This window comes from Passer montanus, unplaced genomic scaffold, assembly GCF_014805655.1.
Source record: "Passer montanus isolate IOZ18808 unplaced genomic scaffold, ASM1480565v1 scaffold2, whole genome shotgun sequence".
Taxonomy (NCBI): domain Eukaryota; kingdom Metazoa; phylum Chordata; class Aves; order Passeriformes; family Passeridae; genus Passer; species Passer montanus.
The window spans coordinates 25,270,726-25,288,124 of record NW_024366591.1 but is presented as its reverse complement, the minus strand read 5'-3'; the positions used below and the strand labels follow the sequence as shown (position 1 = coordinate 25,288,124).

Sequence of the window (17,399 nt, the reverse complement as noted above, 5' to 3'; positions counted from 1 at the left end):
TGGACCTGAGAATGAGAATCTGTAGTTGAAAGAGCAAGGCAAATGTAACACCTGTAGCTGAAAATGCAGTCTTTTCAGTCATTTAAAATGATGAGAGGGAAAGCCATGTGTAACATATTCCAGCTGCATTTTTTTTCACAATTTTTTCCAACACTTGCTCGGCAAATGAAATTTTAGCCTCAATATTTATCCCTCTGTTATTATTTTCTGTTGTACTTTTCAGTGATTTATTTTTGTGTAAATAAGTACAAAATTACTTTCTTCTGTTCCCCTAAACACAAAGCAATGTTCACATGCAAAATTGTTAATACAGTTGTTTTTGAGTTCTGGATATAGAGACATACAGTTTGTTTCTGTTCTCAGAAAATTTCCAATGCCAGTTGCAAAAATTCAAAAAAATCAGCTTTCAGTGAAAATATCCTGTAGATACACTTTAGAAAGATATAACCTTGAATCTCAGAGAGTCTCAGATTATCGAGAGTTATCCGATGGGAAATCATTTTCAGTTCTAGGAAAAATGGCAAGTATTTTGTATTTGTAGTTGTGCTTGTATCATTAGTGCTGTATCATTTGCATGGGTATTTGTTCTTGTAAAATCTAGCAGGAGTAGATAAAGTGATGAAGCCTGCTGAATTGAGTTGAACTTAATTCTGATCTTAAGTGTGTAATTAACAATTCTTAACCAGGTCTGATGTTCTCTATCCTTTACTTAGTAAATTACCTACATCTGGTATGTGGTTTCTTTGAAGACAAAGATGACTTTGAAGGGAAGAATATCTGTATGTAATGTATTCTGTTCCACTTGGCAAATGGGAGTTGTTAGATACAGACATACTCATGAAAGTCATGGGATAAACCCTAAGTTAATCTTACCTCCTGTAGGTATTTATTAATCTGAGATGTGGCTGTGATAGAGAGAGAACAGCTTGAAATGAAAAGCCTAAGTATCAACCTTTATAGTGGTTGGAAGAGTGAAGTCTTATTCCACGTGAACTAATTATTTTACATTTTTAACAATACTCTTTTCATAAGTAAAGCACTAGTTTCAGCTGTCTGAGTAGCTAAAGGCTGCATTAATAAGTAGCATTTACAGAGAATTAATGCAGGTTAATTAGTTTTCATATTTTGTAAAATACATAACATGAAAAAAACCATTTCTACCGATATCATATTTACTTGCAGTTGTGTTGCTAGTGGTATTTCCCATGTTAAAGCGTTTTCATATTTTCTAAAATACATAACATGAAAAAAACATTTCTACCGATATCATATTTACTTGCAGTTGTGTTGCTAGTGGTATTTGGCTCTTGGTCTTTCAGTGGAACTACATCTGCATATAATTTATATTCATTTCAGGAGAGTAATTTTGTTCTGTGAATCAGACATTACAGTCATCTTGTAAGACTGATAGGGTTATGAAATGTAAATAAAGTACCTTGCTTCAAACCCCATGAGTTGCTTAGGCACACCATTCCAGTGTACACCCAGAAAACCTGATGAAGTGCACAAGGAACATGCTTGGCAAGCCAGTGCCAATGTCAAATGTACATCTACAATACTGTCTGAAGTTAAAAGTTGTCTGTCATCTTAGAAAAATCAGAAAATATTCTCCTTATGTATGCTTTCAATGAACATTTTAGTCAATGACTTGATTCATTAGGATATTTCCAGAAATGTTCATTCTAAGCCAAATATTTTTTGTCTTTTAATACTATTCCTATTTGCACTAGTAATATTATCATGGCCAGTCTCAGAATTAGAACCAACAACAGCCAGAACAACAAAGCCAACAAAACAACAACAAATAAACAAAAAACTCCATGTGATTTATCATCACATCTGTGTAACTAGCACAAGTTTAAGTCAAATGGGAACAAGCAATCTGTAGGCCAGGGATTATTTGCTAAAAGTAATTTTATTGAATGAGTTAATAGAAAATTGCATGACAACTTCCAAAAGAACAAAAGTAAGAAACTCTCAAAGACATTTCTCTAAAAATGAAGACTTGAATGCAGAAAGATTCCTAGCATTCTGGTTTCCATACTAAGCTATTAGTGATAGCTAGAAAAACAGTGTTTCTCTACATCATACTGGCTAAGGTGTACTGTTAGCAAAGCTATTTCACAGCATCATGGAATGGGTAACAACAGAGGGGACCACAGTGGGTCATCTGGTCCAAGCACTTTGTAGAAGCAGGGTCATCCTAGAGGACATGGCACAGAATTGTGTCCAGAGAGTTTTGTAATATCTCCAGTGAGGTAGACAGCAACCTCTCTGGGCAGTTTGTTCCAGTGCACAGTAAAGAAATTCTTCCTCGTGTTTGGGTAGAATCTCCTGTGCATCAGTTTCTGCTTGTTGCCTCTAGTCCTGATGGTCAGCACCATTGCGAAGAGCCTGGCTCGTCCTATTGCCAACCCATTTTCAGATACCTTTATACATGGATGAGGACCCGTCTGTGTCATCTCTTCTTGAGGCTGAACAGGCCCAGCTCCTTCAGCTTATCCTCCTAAGAGAAATGCTTCAGTTCCCAAATAAATATAAGAGATAAAGCTTCCCAAAACACTATTTCAAAACAAAAATTAATGTTCCTGTCTCCCTATGCCAGAAAAATAGGGGGAAGAGATTAGTTCACTTAATGAGTTATTCATTACCTTTTATTGAACTGATGTTCCTTGCTTTAATAGTATTTTAAAATACTTTTTTACACTGAGTAAGAAAGACCAGTTTATGTAAGGAATAATAGCTGGTGATGTGAGTCTGGTATTTTCAGGTAAATAAGAATGCTTATTTTGTTTTCGTCTTTACTTAAACACTGTATAAGAATGTCATTTCTTTGTTTCTTTATTTCCTCAGATGATCATTAGTTTGAGAAGTAAAAGTTAGTGGGTTACCATAGTGATTTTTACTTCAATCTGCTTACACAGGAGCCTCTAATGTTTACACCCAGTTTGCACCATTTTATTGAAATATTTCTTCTTCTGCTAGACTGAAATTTATTTCATGGCCTCTTTACCTTGATGACTAGGTGAATGTAAGGCTCTGAACATTAGCCTTCAATCTTGTAATTTTCTGTGAGATGCTAAAAGATTTCTTTTAGTAAATGCACATGTATTGAATTGAATTAGCACATGTAGGTTATTTGTATTTTGATACATTGGAATCTTCCCTCTTGCTTACAGTTGTTTCAAAGCTGGACCATCTGAAAACTACAGGTACAACAGATGATCACTATAACATGTTAGGAAAATGTATCTATTTTCATAGAAAAAGGACACATAGTTTTGTATGAAGTAAAATTGGAGGTTACACTTGGAAACAGCATTCTTCAAACATACATGGATTTAGAGTGTTTTGTTTAGGCTAGGAGAAAATAAATATTTAAGTTTTTAAAAATTGGGTTTTTTCCTCAGTATCAAGTAGTTCTTTCTGCAAGCAGATATTGAAAGTCACATGCAATGAAGACGGTGGAAGAAAAGCTTAATTAATCTGATAGGAAAGCACTTCATTTTACTAAGAATGCAAAAACACCCTCCACCCTCCTGCCTCACCCCCCCCCCAACCAAAATTTTGGGAAATACTGAGTTTCTCTAAAATAAGGCTTTCTGAAAGTTTAAAAATTGAGAGTAAGGTGGTGAATTTAATTCCCACATTTTAAAATCTTGATTGAAATACCCAATTGTCTCCCCTGTCTGTCATCAAATAGAGTTATTCTGTCAAAATTTTTTTTAAAAATAAAATTATTTCTGGTGTTATGGAAGGTAGGTAAACTTTCAAGGAAAAGAAATAATTCCCTCTTTGCAGGCAGAATGTGTTGTCAGAAGATGCTACCTCAAAGGATATTTCTGTGGGTGATTAGAGTTTGGGTTATACAGCAACAATGGAGAGATGAAGTTTCAGGATTCAGTAAATATTTCCTTGTAGAGAGTAAGAGAAACAGTCTCTGATTGTCCTCTGTGAGATGCCTTTCATATGTTATTTTCATTTGTTGAGAATGCTCTACCTTGGCATTTAAATATAGAAAAGTTGAAGGATACAGGAAGCCCTGTATTTGAAGGGAAGTAATCTGATTGTAGAAATGAGAATCCAAAACATTTATCTGGATTCCCCATATCAAACACAGCCCTTGGTATTGCTTGATTCTTTTGAGCAGGAAGCATTTGTTAAGCAATCAGTGTGACCAGATGGATTATAAAACACTATTGGTAATGACCATTGGTTTATTATTAAGGAGGTGATATAGTTGCACATCTGCTGTGTTCCATTGCAAACTGTACCATGGTAGTGCCATGTAAATTTAGTACATGAAGTACCATGGTACTTCTGTGTTCAAAGGTGAAAATTGGAGACTGAAAGACTTTGGGAAAAGCTGTCTGTGTGAACAGTGGAGTCAAAGGTTCTCGCAGTTCTGGTGTCCTTCAACAAGAAAATTCTTTCTGTCTCCTCCATGTCTAAGTCTGAAGCAGGGGACTGACAGGGAGGAGAGTTATGGTGGAATTAAGTAACCTATCTCCTTCATATTCTGCAATAAGTCTTTCTATCACTGCTATTATAGTGGTGAGAATGATACTGCAGTGAAGGCGATGCTTCAGTTCTGCTCCTTTAAATGCTTAATCTCATACCTTTCTAGTGATTGTAGCAATGTAGCTGTAATGTAAAAAAAAAAAAAAAAAACAAACCAAAAAAACAAAAAAACCGAAACTCTGTGGTAGTAAAGACAAGCCTTGTATAAGCATGTTCATTAGTCTTTATATTCTTCAGTCAAGTGGAAGTTCAAAGTGTGTACTTACCAAGTAAAGAAGAAAAATAAACAGAAACAAGTGCCTTGACAGTATTTTTTTATTTTGTTCACTTGTTGCCATAGCACTTGAATGCTTGTGCTGTGTCCCTTTTTAAACGCATGCCTCAGGTCCCTTGGAACTTCCCCCAGTGTCCCAGTACTTTGCTGAGCTTGCCTCTGGCCAGTGATACCATGAACATTGAACTCTAATGTTTGCATGCTAGTTTTCTCCTCTTCATACCACAGTACTTGTCCTGTTTGGTGCAGTCTCAGTGGTTCACAGAGAAGAAAAGGAAGAAAAAGAGACGTAGAACTGGACTTTAAAGTGTGTTCTTCTCATAGCTAAATTTAGACTGAGAATGTCAATGCTAAGAGGGCAGAGGGTGCAAATTTTGGAAGTACTCAAAATTGAAACGTATTCAGTTGCAGACTAAAAATTTTATTTATTTTCTTCTTACTTATTAATGATACAGATGCTACACAGTTTCTAAAAAAAAAATGCTTAAGAGTTTGTGAATTACAGTGTTTATGCTGCCTTTATAGTTCCTATTTTTAGATCCTCCCAGCTCCTAACATGTACTCAGTATCTTGTCTTTATTGCAAAATAATTTTCTAAAGTCTGAACTCTTATTTCCCCTTGAATAACAGTGATAGGTGTTTTTCAAATGCATAAGATGTAGAAAAGGCATCAACAGTAAAAAAGTAATGCCAGTAATATCTTTGCCCATGCCCTCAACTGCAATCACCTTAGGAATTTCTCATGAGTATGCTAAATTTCCATATATTTGACTTGCATTTCTGTACACCTCAGTACAGTACTTGTGGTTATGGCATATGTTGTCTTGTACCTGTATTGTGTTGCTATATTTTCACTGGAGAAAAAAAACCAAAAAGCACCATATAAAAAAATAGGTAACAGTCTATTATTAATGAATGTAAGTGTTCAGAAATTTAAGTGGATTCTACTTCCAGCATCACAGTTTAGACAAAGACATTAGGCAGAGACTAATGAATGCAGTCTGACTCAGAATCCAAAATAGGGATCTGTGAACAGCTTTTTTCAGCTTGACGTCTGAAGAGGGGGAATAACAATAATTTTAAGTAATTCATTTTTTTTCCCAAACAATGAAAGGCAAATTTTTATTTTGATTGACATGAATTGTTCCATGTGATGCAAAATGAAAACATTTTATTTGGTAATTTAGTTTTTTTTTTCAATGCAAAAACAATGAAAACAAATTTCACAAAACTGTGAATGGAGGACATGTGACAGTCTTTTGCTTAGAACGTAAAAGAAAACTTCAGCAAATAGAGATCTTACCAGATGCAGTCCTTGTATCCAAGATGTTCTGCTTCCCAGGATTTTAGCATACTTTGAGTCAGGCTGTCTAGCTAGGTGGGACAGCTTAATTTTCTAAGAAATAATGAGTTCAGTTTTCTCTGGACTGAAATCCCAGTGTCCTGTCAGTTTAGGATCTTTCTCATCCTGCTTTTCCATCTTACAATGCACAGTTAGTTTTTGTAGTGATTAGTAGAAGGGACAGCCAACAGGATCTGTATGTAAATGGTGCTTGTTATTAAAAATCTTTCCAGTGAAGTCAACAGTAACCCTTGGATCAGGTCTGCCATGAAGGCTGCTAATCTCATTTTATTCTGTGTTGCGTCACTTCAGAGGTTGAACAGTCCCTGCTTAACACTCTTGGATTACTCATACTCGCTATTGATTTTGTTTAACGTTTTCTTTGCATTTCCTCCTACCTTCACCTTCTGGCTACAGCAGCTTCAGGAAGACTTCTGCACAAGCCATTTTTTGGATACCATTGTTTTGGATACCATTTTTTTCGATACCGTTTGTATATGATTGGTCTCAGTGAAATGACTGTGATAACTTCTACTTGTAAGTCTTCTTTTTCAAGTGCTTTGAAAGGATGTAGCAGCCTGGAAAGTTACTTGTGTCTACCAAGAAGTGATAGAATACTTATTTTCTTCCAGAATTTTGTCACATAAGCTTTCAGCTGCTCCAAACATTCCAGTTAGAATAACTTCAAAAGAAATGGTTTACAAAAAGAAATAAAACAGATTAGAGGTTTGGACAAAGATTCGGGTCTACTTAATTTTGTTGCTTTTGGGGTTTTGTCTTTTTAAAAAAATTTGGTTATTTGGCTTAGGACAACTAAATTTGAGTATCTGATCTGAGAAAAAAAAAAAGATCTTTAACAGTGACTGCCAAATAAATGGATACATCTTAAATATTCTGTTTACTCAATGGTATATTGCTTCACTAATGTAAAATTAACGTTTCCTGTTTTTCTAATAGACGTGGAAAGATATGTGAAAGGAAAAGACAAACATTTGACATATGTGCTCAGTATCATAGGAAAGTACTGAAAACATAGAATTTTAAATGATTTTGTTATGCACAATAAGAATTGTCTTTGTAATAATTTATTCAAAACTTCTACAACTAATTTTGCAAGTTGATAATTTGATACTTACATTATAGCAATATTCACTGCTATTTTTTGCCTAAGAAAAAGGAAACTTAAGTAATATTTTCAAGTTGGTAGTTCATACTGAACTTGAGTTTTTGATATTTAATACTACAGAAAAAAAGAATTTATATAAAAATATGAAATGTACTTCTAAATTATACTGCAAAGAGGAAAAAACTGTGGAAAGCTGAGTATAAGTATTATTGCAGCATCCCATTAATGTGTAAACAAGAGACAGGATACTTACTGGTACATCTGTGTGGGCCAAGTTGGAATGAAAGTTTCTTTTGTGTAGTTAGACAGCCTGCTTTTCTATCTTGGCACATCTTCTCTCCCTGAGCAGAAACTGATTTTGTAATTTCTACCATTTCTTGAAAGAAAAGAAAAACTGATGAATCATATGAATCATAATACTTAAAAAGTAATGAGTTGCCAGATGCAGAAAAGATATTATACAGAGCAGTCTTTCAGTTTGAAGTCAAATTGATTAGAATATTTTTTTTCTTTATCATCTATTGTTAATTGACCACAATGCTTACTGAAAAGATAAGCGTTATGTGTCTTTATGTAGATCTGTGGCAGATTTTCCAAATTTTAAAAGGAGGATTCATGACTGTAAATGTAGTTTATAGTTCAACATACTCTTTGAGCATTCTAAAGGGAACTGGCATGCTTAAGTGTTGGTATTTACTTGAATGACCCAAATTTCTCTTATAGGATTGGTAGCTGAGTTTTCGACAATAATAGATTTCATTCTGACAGCAAAACAAGAGTAGTGGGAGGTATTTGGTGAGGGGTATTTTGTCTTCTGTTTGATTGGAGGAACTGAAGATCCATTGTGGGTGGGGATTTTTTTTTTGTTTTGTTTTGTTTTGTTTTTTCTTTTGTTTTGTTTTTTTTTTGATTGGTTGGTTGGTTGGTTGAGTTCTTTTTGTTTGTTTTTGTTTACTTGGTTGGTTTTTTGTTTGTTAGTAGGTTGCTTGGTTTTTCTTTTTTTTTTTTAGATGTTGCCATGGAAAATTACTGGGCGAAAGAATAGCTTAATTGTCAAAAAAAAATATTTTTTTTTGACAATTTTTTGACAATTTTCATTAAAAGCCAGGTGGGCTACGTGAAGGAGTAACTTTAATCACTAAAATATCATTGAAGCAGGGAGATATGAATATATCAGCCTGAGGCCAAATGTAGGTATACTTTCTTGTCAGTGCAAAGGAGGAGGAGGAGAGGAGAGGAGAGGAGAGGAGAGGAGAGGAGAGGAGAGGAGAGGAGAGGAACCAAGCAGCATAGTTTACCTGGAATTTTCAGTTTAAATGGTAAATGTTACAGAAATTCAATAGAAGGAAAGTTAGCCAATTAAACACTGTGGACCAATGGAAAAATTACTCAAAATTCAAATATCAAATTATTTGATTGAGGTCTAGAGTTAAGAACTTTTAAATGAAGAAAGCAGAGGGACAGTCTGGGTAAGTAGCTAAGTAGACAGACTGTCTCAGCAAACAACTCTCTGCCAAAGAAAATTGGTGTATCATGTCTGAGGAAGAGTAGGAAAAGTTAGGATTGCAGTCCTACTTAATCAAGGTGGTGAGAACATGTAAGGAGGCTCTGAAGCAAGAAAAAAGGCAAAAAACCCACTATAGTTTAAAATTAAACTATTCTTAGCTTCCCATAGGCTGGCTAACTGTCACAAAGACTGATTTTTAAATCCCTTTGAATGTTCTTTCAAGAAGCAATGTAATGGTACAACTAAGATTATGGCATGCAACTCGAAATGTTGTGAGAAGAGGTGCAAGGCAGGATGGCTCAAAATACTGTTCTTTAAAGACTGTTCTGTAAAATGGCAATAATATTCTCACTGTTTAATGTTAAGAAAATTTTGAAAGAGAAAAAAGACTATAAAGTAGTCTCTGAGGGTAGAAATATATTTTTGTATGTTATCTTTTTAAATATGCAGGAGGTTATGCTTGCTATTTGCAAAAAAAGAATAGATTTTAGAGTATCCAAAAAGGTTGCAGCACAAAATACCTGAGTGTTAATAGGCATTAGAAACTGAAAGACATCATATAAAAGCAAGGAAAATAGGAATTTTGCAAATTAACATAAAATCTCAGTAAGGCAAAAGAAGAGTCAAGAACCAAACTACTGCCTTTTCCTACCAAAAAATGTCTGTGCGGGAGGCCTAAAAACTCCAAAGAGAAGTATTTTCAAGCACATCAGAATAATAAAGCTGATAGCCAAGTGAGATATAAGACTGCCAAGGACAGCAAATCCATAGCAGGTGGATTCTATGGTTTGAGCTTCCTACGGAGGGACATAACAAAGTAGCCACAGTAGAGCTTTTCTTTGTTTTAGAAGTTGGAGGATCTTCTGAAGGAAGAACAGATCCAAAAGAACAGTTGAAAGGCCATGGCAGATTTGTTCCCCAACTTTTATTGCTGATCACGTTGTGGGGGATATCCCTGTGGTAGTTGGGGTCAGCTGTCCCAGCTGTGTCCCCAGCTGACCCTGTAAGCATCCCCATGCTCCTCACCAAGGGAGGCAGGGTGAGAAGCAGCTGGAATAGCTCTGTGTTATCAATGCTGTTTTCATCACAGATCTAAAGCACAGCTACACACAAGATACTGTGAAGAAAGTGAGCTCTGTCCCAGCAAAAACCAGCACAATAATTGGCTATATGAGTAATTTTATATAATGTATCATAACTGAAATCTGAAAAATCTGGGCATTTGAGAGCTTGACAAAACCCTGCCAAGTGTAGTTTTTTGTAATTAAACTAAGCACTACTATTTTTGTAACTTTCCAACAATTAATCACGATGGGAGCAAAGAACAAAAAGCACATTTCATGCACATAATTATTTAATCTCTTGTGTTTTACAGAAGATTTCTGATTACATTCCTGGCCTGGACTGTTCATTCTCTGCTACTCAGAAATGGATTTTTTCCTTCCCCTGACTTTTTTTCTAGTAGCTGCTGTAAAATATCTTTGAAGTCTGAACAGGTCAGGTTCACAGTTGGAGAGGTATCAAAGTTTGTTGCATTCTACAACTGAATGTCCTATTTATTCTTTCTTTTTAGTCATTGTAAATGGTTTTAAAGGAAACGAATGCTTCCCATTCACAGGGATCCCATCTGGTTTTCAAAAGTATTCATCAGTTTATGTTCCAAATGACATGACACAGGTTTTGCTCGAACTTTGAGTCCAACACTATACAGTAATTGTAATGAACTTTTCCATCACAAAAAACCTCAAAAAAGTCTTGTTAGAATTGCTTTAGTCTAAAATTCTTCAGAGTTGTGGTTCAAAACAAGAATGTTGCATCAATGTAAAGCATATTACCACAGTTTATTTAATGATAACATTCAGGAGCAGATGTACTTGTTTACTGTTTGAACAGCTTAAATCCTCACATTCTCCCTCTTTTACATCAGCAGTTGTTTTTGGCAGCAGTTTGCAACTGCTTACAGCTGTTAAAAGATCCTGTGGATTTTCTTTCTACTGGTCACAATACTGTACTGGCCACGATTTGTCTGTAATTCCATGGTAGACTCCACAGTGTATCTCATTCAGGGGGGAAAATATAGTGTCAAGTGCCATGAGCTTTTAGGATAATCATACAATGAATAAGGGAAATCAAAAAATCTTGATAGAAAAGTGGGGATGGGTGTTGTTTGGGTGAGATTTTTTTTAATATTATTTGGCTTGGCATACTTAGAAGCCTTTCAGTGAAATCTGAGGATCAGAATGCTTTTTATTATTATGTGCAAGAAAACATAACCTTCCTTTTTTGTTACTTATTTGAAATTACTTGTCTTATTCATGATCATTGTCCAAGAAGAGATGTACTACTGTAGGAGTAGTAAAGAAAAAATACACTTTTTTTGTAATGTCATCTCACTTTAGTCCTTTCTTAAAAAATAGCATAATTTGAGTTTTAACGTTGTGCTTTTTGAGCAATTTTGGAGAATGTGTTTAACAGACCACTACATTTCATCCTTTAAGCAGGGAGGTGGTCATGTTTAACTCAGTAATGCCTAGGTGTTTAGCTCTGCTTGATCAGAACTCAGACTAACATAATTTTCATGCTTTGCAGCTTGAGTTGCCATTGGCATGATCACAAAATACCTTTTTGCTGTCTTAAGAGATGAAGTCTCACTTCTAAGTTCACTTAGAAGAGCCAGTAGAGCATAAACCATCATGGCTGTGTACAGTATTCCAGGCCTTGCATCTTGTCTGAGTCCCTCATAAACTGTGGTCGGCATAACTAGCTGAAACTACAGCTTGATGCAATGTTTCTGCTTAAGTAAGACAATTACAACAAGAAAATAAAAACTTGACATTATATAAATACACTTTCAAGGTAATCAACTTTCTTATTATTCTGTGATTTATTAATAACTATTGCTCTGACAATGAGCAGTCTGTTTACAAGTATGTAGGATGATGTCTTTGACAAATTGTTTTTTGTCCAAAAGTGACAAGCATGAAAATTTCAGGAGCCATAAAAAAGCAGTGGCTTGAATAGGCAAGTGAAATTGGAAAGGGAAAAATGACAAAAGCAAGTTAATCAAAACTGAAGCAATGAAGCCCTATTTAGCTTAAGCTGTAGGGTATAGTTGTCAATGACACAATAGTATTTGCTAAACAGTTTGTTAAACTGACATTTGCCTGTATTCTTAGGGGGAATGAATTAGTTGAGATACAATCTGACATGCATAGCCCTTGACATTTTAATGCAAGTTTAAGCATTGCATTTCAAGCAGCTCTTGTAATCATTAGTGAGGCACAGAAGGGAGTTGTGCTTTCACTTAGCAAACCACTAATTTATTAAGATAGTGAGATGTTTATTAGAAATACAGCAAAATTTGCCAAATATACCATTTCTTATACACTGTTATTATAAATATGTATTTATGAAGAAAAATTGGTTGCTGAGTTCTGGCATATGCTTTCATCTACTATTCTAGTTGTGAAATCAGCTCTAATGATAGATTAGGTCTTGCAGTAAGAAAACTCACAGAAATTTTGACTTTAGGGATTAAATATGAGATACCAAGAGATTAATTAATCAGCAGTAATTTTCCGTCTACTGCAAATGAGCTATTTGCAACAGATAATTAAAGGTGGTATTGCTTAGGAAAATTACAAGAGCTACTGAATCACCTGTTGAAAAATTTATTTTCAGAGTTGTTCATCTTCATACTGATGTGCCTGCATAACTTGAGAATGTAAATCATGGGTTACTTTTTCCATTAGATCATTTTAATGCTGACATTTTTGTCTTCTCCACCCCTGATTATCAAGTTGCAAGACCTTTTGTGCAAGACAGAAACTTTTCTTTCCTGTATGCTGCTCTCAGAGATTAGACTTTAGTGAAACATTGACCTTTCTTGACAATAGTTTAGGGTCAGACCACTGCCTTACACAGAGTGCCAAGGTTGAAGGCCACAGTCTGGATATAATGTAAAAAATAATCTACTGAGTACTTGAACAAAGGGAGTTCTTTGGCACTACTAGCCAAAAATGGTTGTAGAATGATCATCCCAGTCCATCCTGGTAACAAATTACACTAAGTAACTTTCTCTTTTTATGAAAGAATTAAATCTTCCAGTTTATCATCAGTGAAAAGCATACTGGTTAGTAGTGCAGTTTTCTTGAAAAGAAAGTGAGAAAAAAACTTCCATGTCACACAGCCACACAGCTGGAGTTTTTTATATCCTACAAACAGCTTGAAATTGATTGCACTCAAATTGCTTGGCAAAGTAATGGGCTTCAAATACCAAAGCTTTAAGTAGAAAAATACACCACTTGGATTCATACATGGGTATTTTAAATTTGTGTGAGAGCATGGTACATACTTAAAATTCTTTAAAACTTTGTTAAAGTATGTTAATTTTAAGTAACTCAGCAGTTGATAATATACGTTAGTGCCAAATGGCAGCATTTTCACTGTTGCATTAACAACAGAGGCAGCCAACATGATGCAGGTTTGGATATCATTTCATGCCAGAAACACACACAGAAGGAGGGGTGGAAAGAGTGGTTTTAGCTGCTCAGCTGTGGTGGTGAGGCACAGTCAGGGCACAGTCCTCAGCACTGGCTGCCACAATTGCCCAGTACAGCAGAGCCCTCAGGTCAGGCTGAGTTCCAGAGCCAGGATGCAGATTTTAACCTCTGAGACTGCAAGAACTGTCTGGACCTTGCTGAGGTTGAGGGAGAAAGAGAGTGTCCTTGCCTTCAGAATGGGTGATACGTTTGGGTATTTGTGTCACCAAGTAAAGGACTGCAGAAGGATGTCTGTAGACATCCATTAGACTGCACAGCATCAGACGTGACAAAAGTGAGTAACTAAATTTTATCTGGCACTCTGCAGCCTGAAGCCACAACTGTACAAGAGAGAGGCAGGCAGAGTCTGTGCCTGTTGGTTCAGAAATGGAGATTCCCATGATGGTGAAGTCTGCAAACTGGTGATTGCTGACATCAGGACATTTTTGCCTGCAGATGGGCAGCTACATGACAATTCAGTGCCTGGTCGCATGCAGGCTAGCAGCAGTGGGCTGGGGGCTCTGTTCAATGAGATGTGAGCCAGCTGTGTCTACACAACCCAGGGGCATTGGGAGGAAGCTGAGTGAGAGTAGGGGTGTACACTAAGTGGTACAGAAGCCAGCAAGGTGACCTTGCAAGCAATGAAAGCCAAGAGTATCCTGGCTACATTAGTCAGACCAGCAGGACACCAGCAGGTTGAGGGAGGTGATGAGAGCACACATGAAGAAATTATTTCTATTCTGGGGTCCTCAGTAATTGATAGACACGGACATGTTGGAACACGTCCAGAAAATGTTTGGGAAGACAAGTAAGGACTTGGAGAGTCAGTCCTGTAAGTCCTGTAAATAGAGCCTGAGAGGGGCAGGGTTTGCTTAGACTTGAGAAGTCCCAGGAAGATTTTGTTAACATTAAAAAAGTATTTGATGGGGTGCAGGTTAATACTTTTCTCTGTCCTGAAGACCTATTACAAGTAAAGTCCTTTTTCATCAGTATATAGGACTTGTCTACTGCTAGAAATTGCAAGAAGTTTCTTAGGCTGTTTGTCACTTCTTCACTGGCAGAAACCCAGTGAAAAGTGTTGTGAAATTCTAGTCGTAGGTCTCATCGTCAGCTGGCTGGAGCACGTTGCAAGCTCTTTCAGGTGTGCTTGTTACAGAAGCTAGGATTGGATGGATCCAAGTATTTCCCAGTATCCAGACCCAGCAGCTTAGAAATATTGCCTTGATAATTAATATCAGCCTTTAAAAGATGTTAGAAAAATGTGACACTAAAGGCATGACAGAAACAAGGAGCTGTTTAGGAATGACTGAGTGGCTTATAGAGGAGAGGCACTATAATTTAATAACACAAGAAAGTCAGCAGAAATAAAATGGTGTACAAGATCTCTGTGAACTAAAATTCAGCACCTAAACTGGGACAGCATCTCTTTAATGTTGTATCAGCAATTGCCCAGAGGTGTGGAACTGAGCTGTTCTTGTTGAAGGAAGGATAAGAATATAATATCAACCTTCTACAACCCTTTGGCAGACTCTCTAGGTGTCACAATAAAATGTAGTGCAAAAGAGTGTTTCTTAAAAACCAGAATGTTATCAGTGCAGCTGAAATGGTTTAGTTGAAAACAGAGCCCAGATCCTGGTCCAAATAATTAACTGTCAAATAACTATGTAATTGCACACACATGCATGCTACATTTTAGAACTGTCCCAGAAATCATACATCATGTGTAAAGTGTAAAACAGGGAAAGATAATAGATATCAAAATTAACTGGTGTAATTTGTATCTTTTCCTGCAAATGAGGCAGAGAAGTAAGAAAATAAGTTCCAGCAAATTAAATGTTAAACTGCAATAAAGATGTGAAAAAAATTCTGAGTGACTGAGTGTAAGTAAATCTTTTTTCAGATGCATCAGATTCAGGAAATCTGCCAGAGAATTGGTGGGCTGAAAGATGATCAAAGAGCGTTCAAGAAAGATAAGGTCATCGCTGAAAAACTAAATTAATGACTTGAATCAGTTTTTTCTATAGACTGTCAGGAGGGTTTCTGCACTGGAAACATTATTTACAGGAGAGGAGTTGGAGAAACAGTTGCAATCTAGATTGTTAACTGAAGAGGTGCAGAAAAAATGGACAAATTGAGCAGTGAAAAGGAACTCAAGGCTAAAATAGGTGAATTATAACAGTTATTATTTAACTCCTCACTGTCAGATATTCTCAGTAACTGAGGACCATGGATCATCAAATGAAACACTATTTTTTAGTAGCTATTCCTGTCATCTAAGGAAACTACAGATCCTGAAGCCTGATACCTGTGCAAAGCTAATTAGTAGTAAAGAAATGAAATGAAGAATAGAGCTGGTAGAAAGATACATTTCTTTTTTCCAATTTCAGAACTGGAAGTATTAAGTGAGCTTAGTATAAGGCAGATCTAAAACCAGCAAAGGAAGTATCTCTTTCCCCACAACATGTAAATGAGATGAGAAAATCCTAATTAAGTGATGGTATAGATATTGAACGGGGACTTGGATTAAGGTGAGATGGAGTTCATGGAAATACTTTGATGCTTACCAGATGTATAGAAACTACCTATAGCTCAGCAAATCCCTGAGGAAGTATTATGTATGCTTGCCTTCATCTTACTGTTAGCATGCTGGCTTGGATGCTGTATGGGGCAGGCTGCCAAGCTGGATAGGTCTTTTGGTTCTGACATGGTCCAGAGATTCTAATGTACTTGAGATGTCCTTTGAATGTATTTAGTAGTGCCCCTGTTGTTCAGCATTCTTGCAGGCAATCTAAAAAATCAGAAGACTGTGTAATAGCAGCATTTGTTGATAATGCAAAATTTAAGATAATTTGTTCTATTAGCGGCTTATGATACTACACGAAAAATACTATATGAAAATGAGTGTTGCTAAAAGCAGAGTAATAAATGTAAGAAGAAAAAAAGAATTATGCATGAATGCTGATGGGCTCGTCTTATACCAAATTCTCTTCAGAGTAGAGAACTTGTAACATCTCCACGGTTCTCAGATAAAAAAAAGTGTATTTATTATCATACGTAATTTTAAAAAATATAATATGTTGACTGCTCACAATTTTCTCAAATGAAAAATTAGAATACTTTCAATTAAATAATTATGAGTTCCAGGTTTAAAAGGAAAAAGGAAACAAACAAAGAACAGCCCTGCCAGTGACAGGTATGTTTGTTGGGTTTTTTTAAGCAGCAAATTTCCTTGCATTGGGACAAGGACATGTGTGATGAAAAACATAATGGTTGAGAAAGAGAGTAGAGCTCTAACACAAAAAAGGGCAAGTGGTAGATATTAAACACTATGACTCAGATTCATGCTGTAGCTCAGGAAGCCTTTACACTGATTAGTCAGAGGAAGTGATCATATTGTATTAGAGTGATCAGTGTTGAAATGCTCTGTTTCTTACAGTCTTTCATAATTGTTTTCTTCTGGCCTATGTTGGAGATTCCTAAAGATTCCATTTGTAGGAATATAGTCATGGACAGATGCTTTGTTAAGGAAAAGTTGGGTTTTTTTAGTTGAAATTGAAGTATCTTTCATTTAGAACCCAAAATTATGATTATTACTTCAGTCTTGGAAACGGTAAATAAAAGTTGTCCATAAAACCTGAACAATACTTGACATTGTTCCCTCATGGGAACTTAGATTATCCAAGTTGTAGCAGCCCAGTGGGTGGATTAAAGTATTAATATTTTCCTGGAAGACTGACCTTTGAATCTGTGTAGAATTGCTGTAGAATCTCTGCTGTGGAATCTCTGCTGTAGAACTGTGGAGTGGCTCACAATGCAGCGCGGGCATAGCTAGGGCAGGCCATCGCTGATGTGTGCAAGGAGGGCAAATCTTCACTGGAACTGTGTGTGGAGTACTGTGATGATCTAATATGGCAGAGGGGTAGGTGCTTAGTGAGGATTGTGTTCCCTGGAACAGTTTTCAAGTCCAATTCAAAAATACTTGGAGGGCAGGGGCCACGTTAGAGTCTTGACTGAAAGTGCACTGTCCTGGGAACAGTGCCTTTCAAACAGGTGCAAGATAGTGGAGGGAGATGAAAAGACTAAGTGTG

General features: G+C 36.2%; 1 protein-coding gene across 6 annotated transcripts in view; it reads left to right on the top strand.

Annotated features, from left to right (window-relative positions):
* Positions 1-17,399, top strand: part of LAMA2 (laminin subunit alpha 2) — a 337,030-nt gene that overhangs the window by 100,015 nt on the left and 219,616 nt on the right. The gene's annotated exons all lie outside the window — the stretch shown is intronic.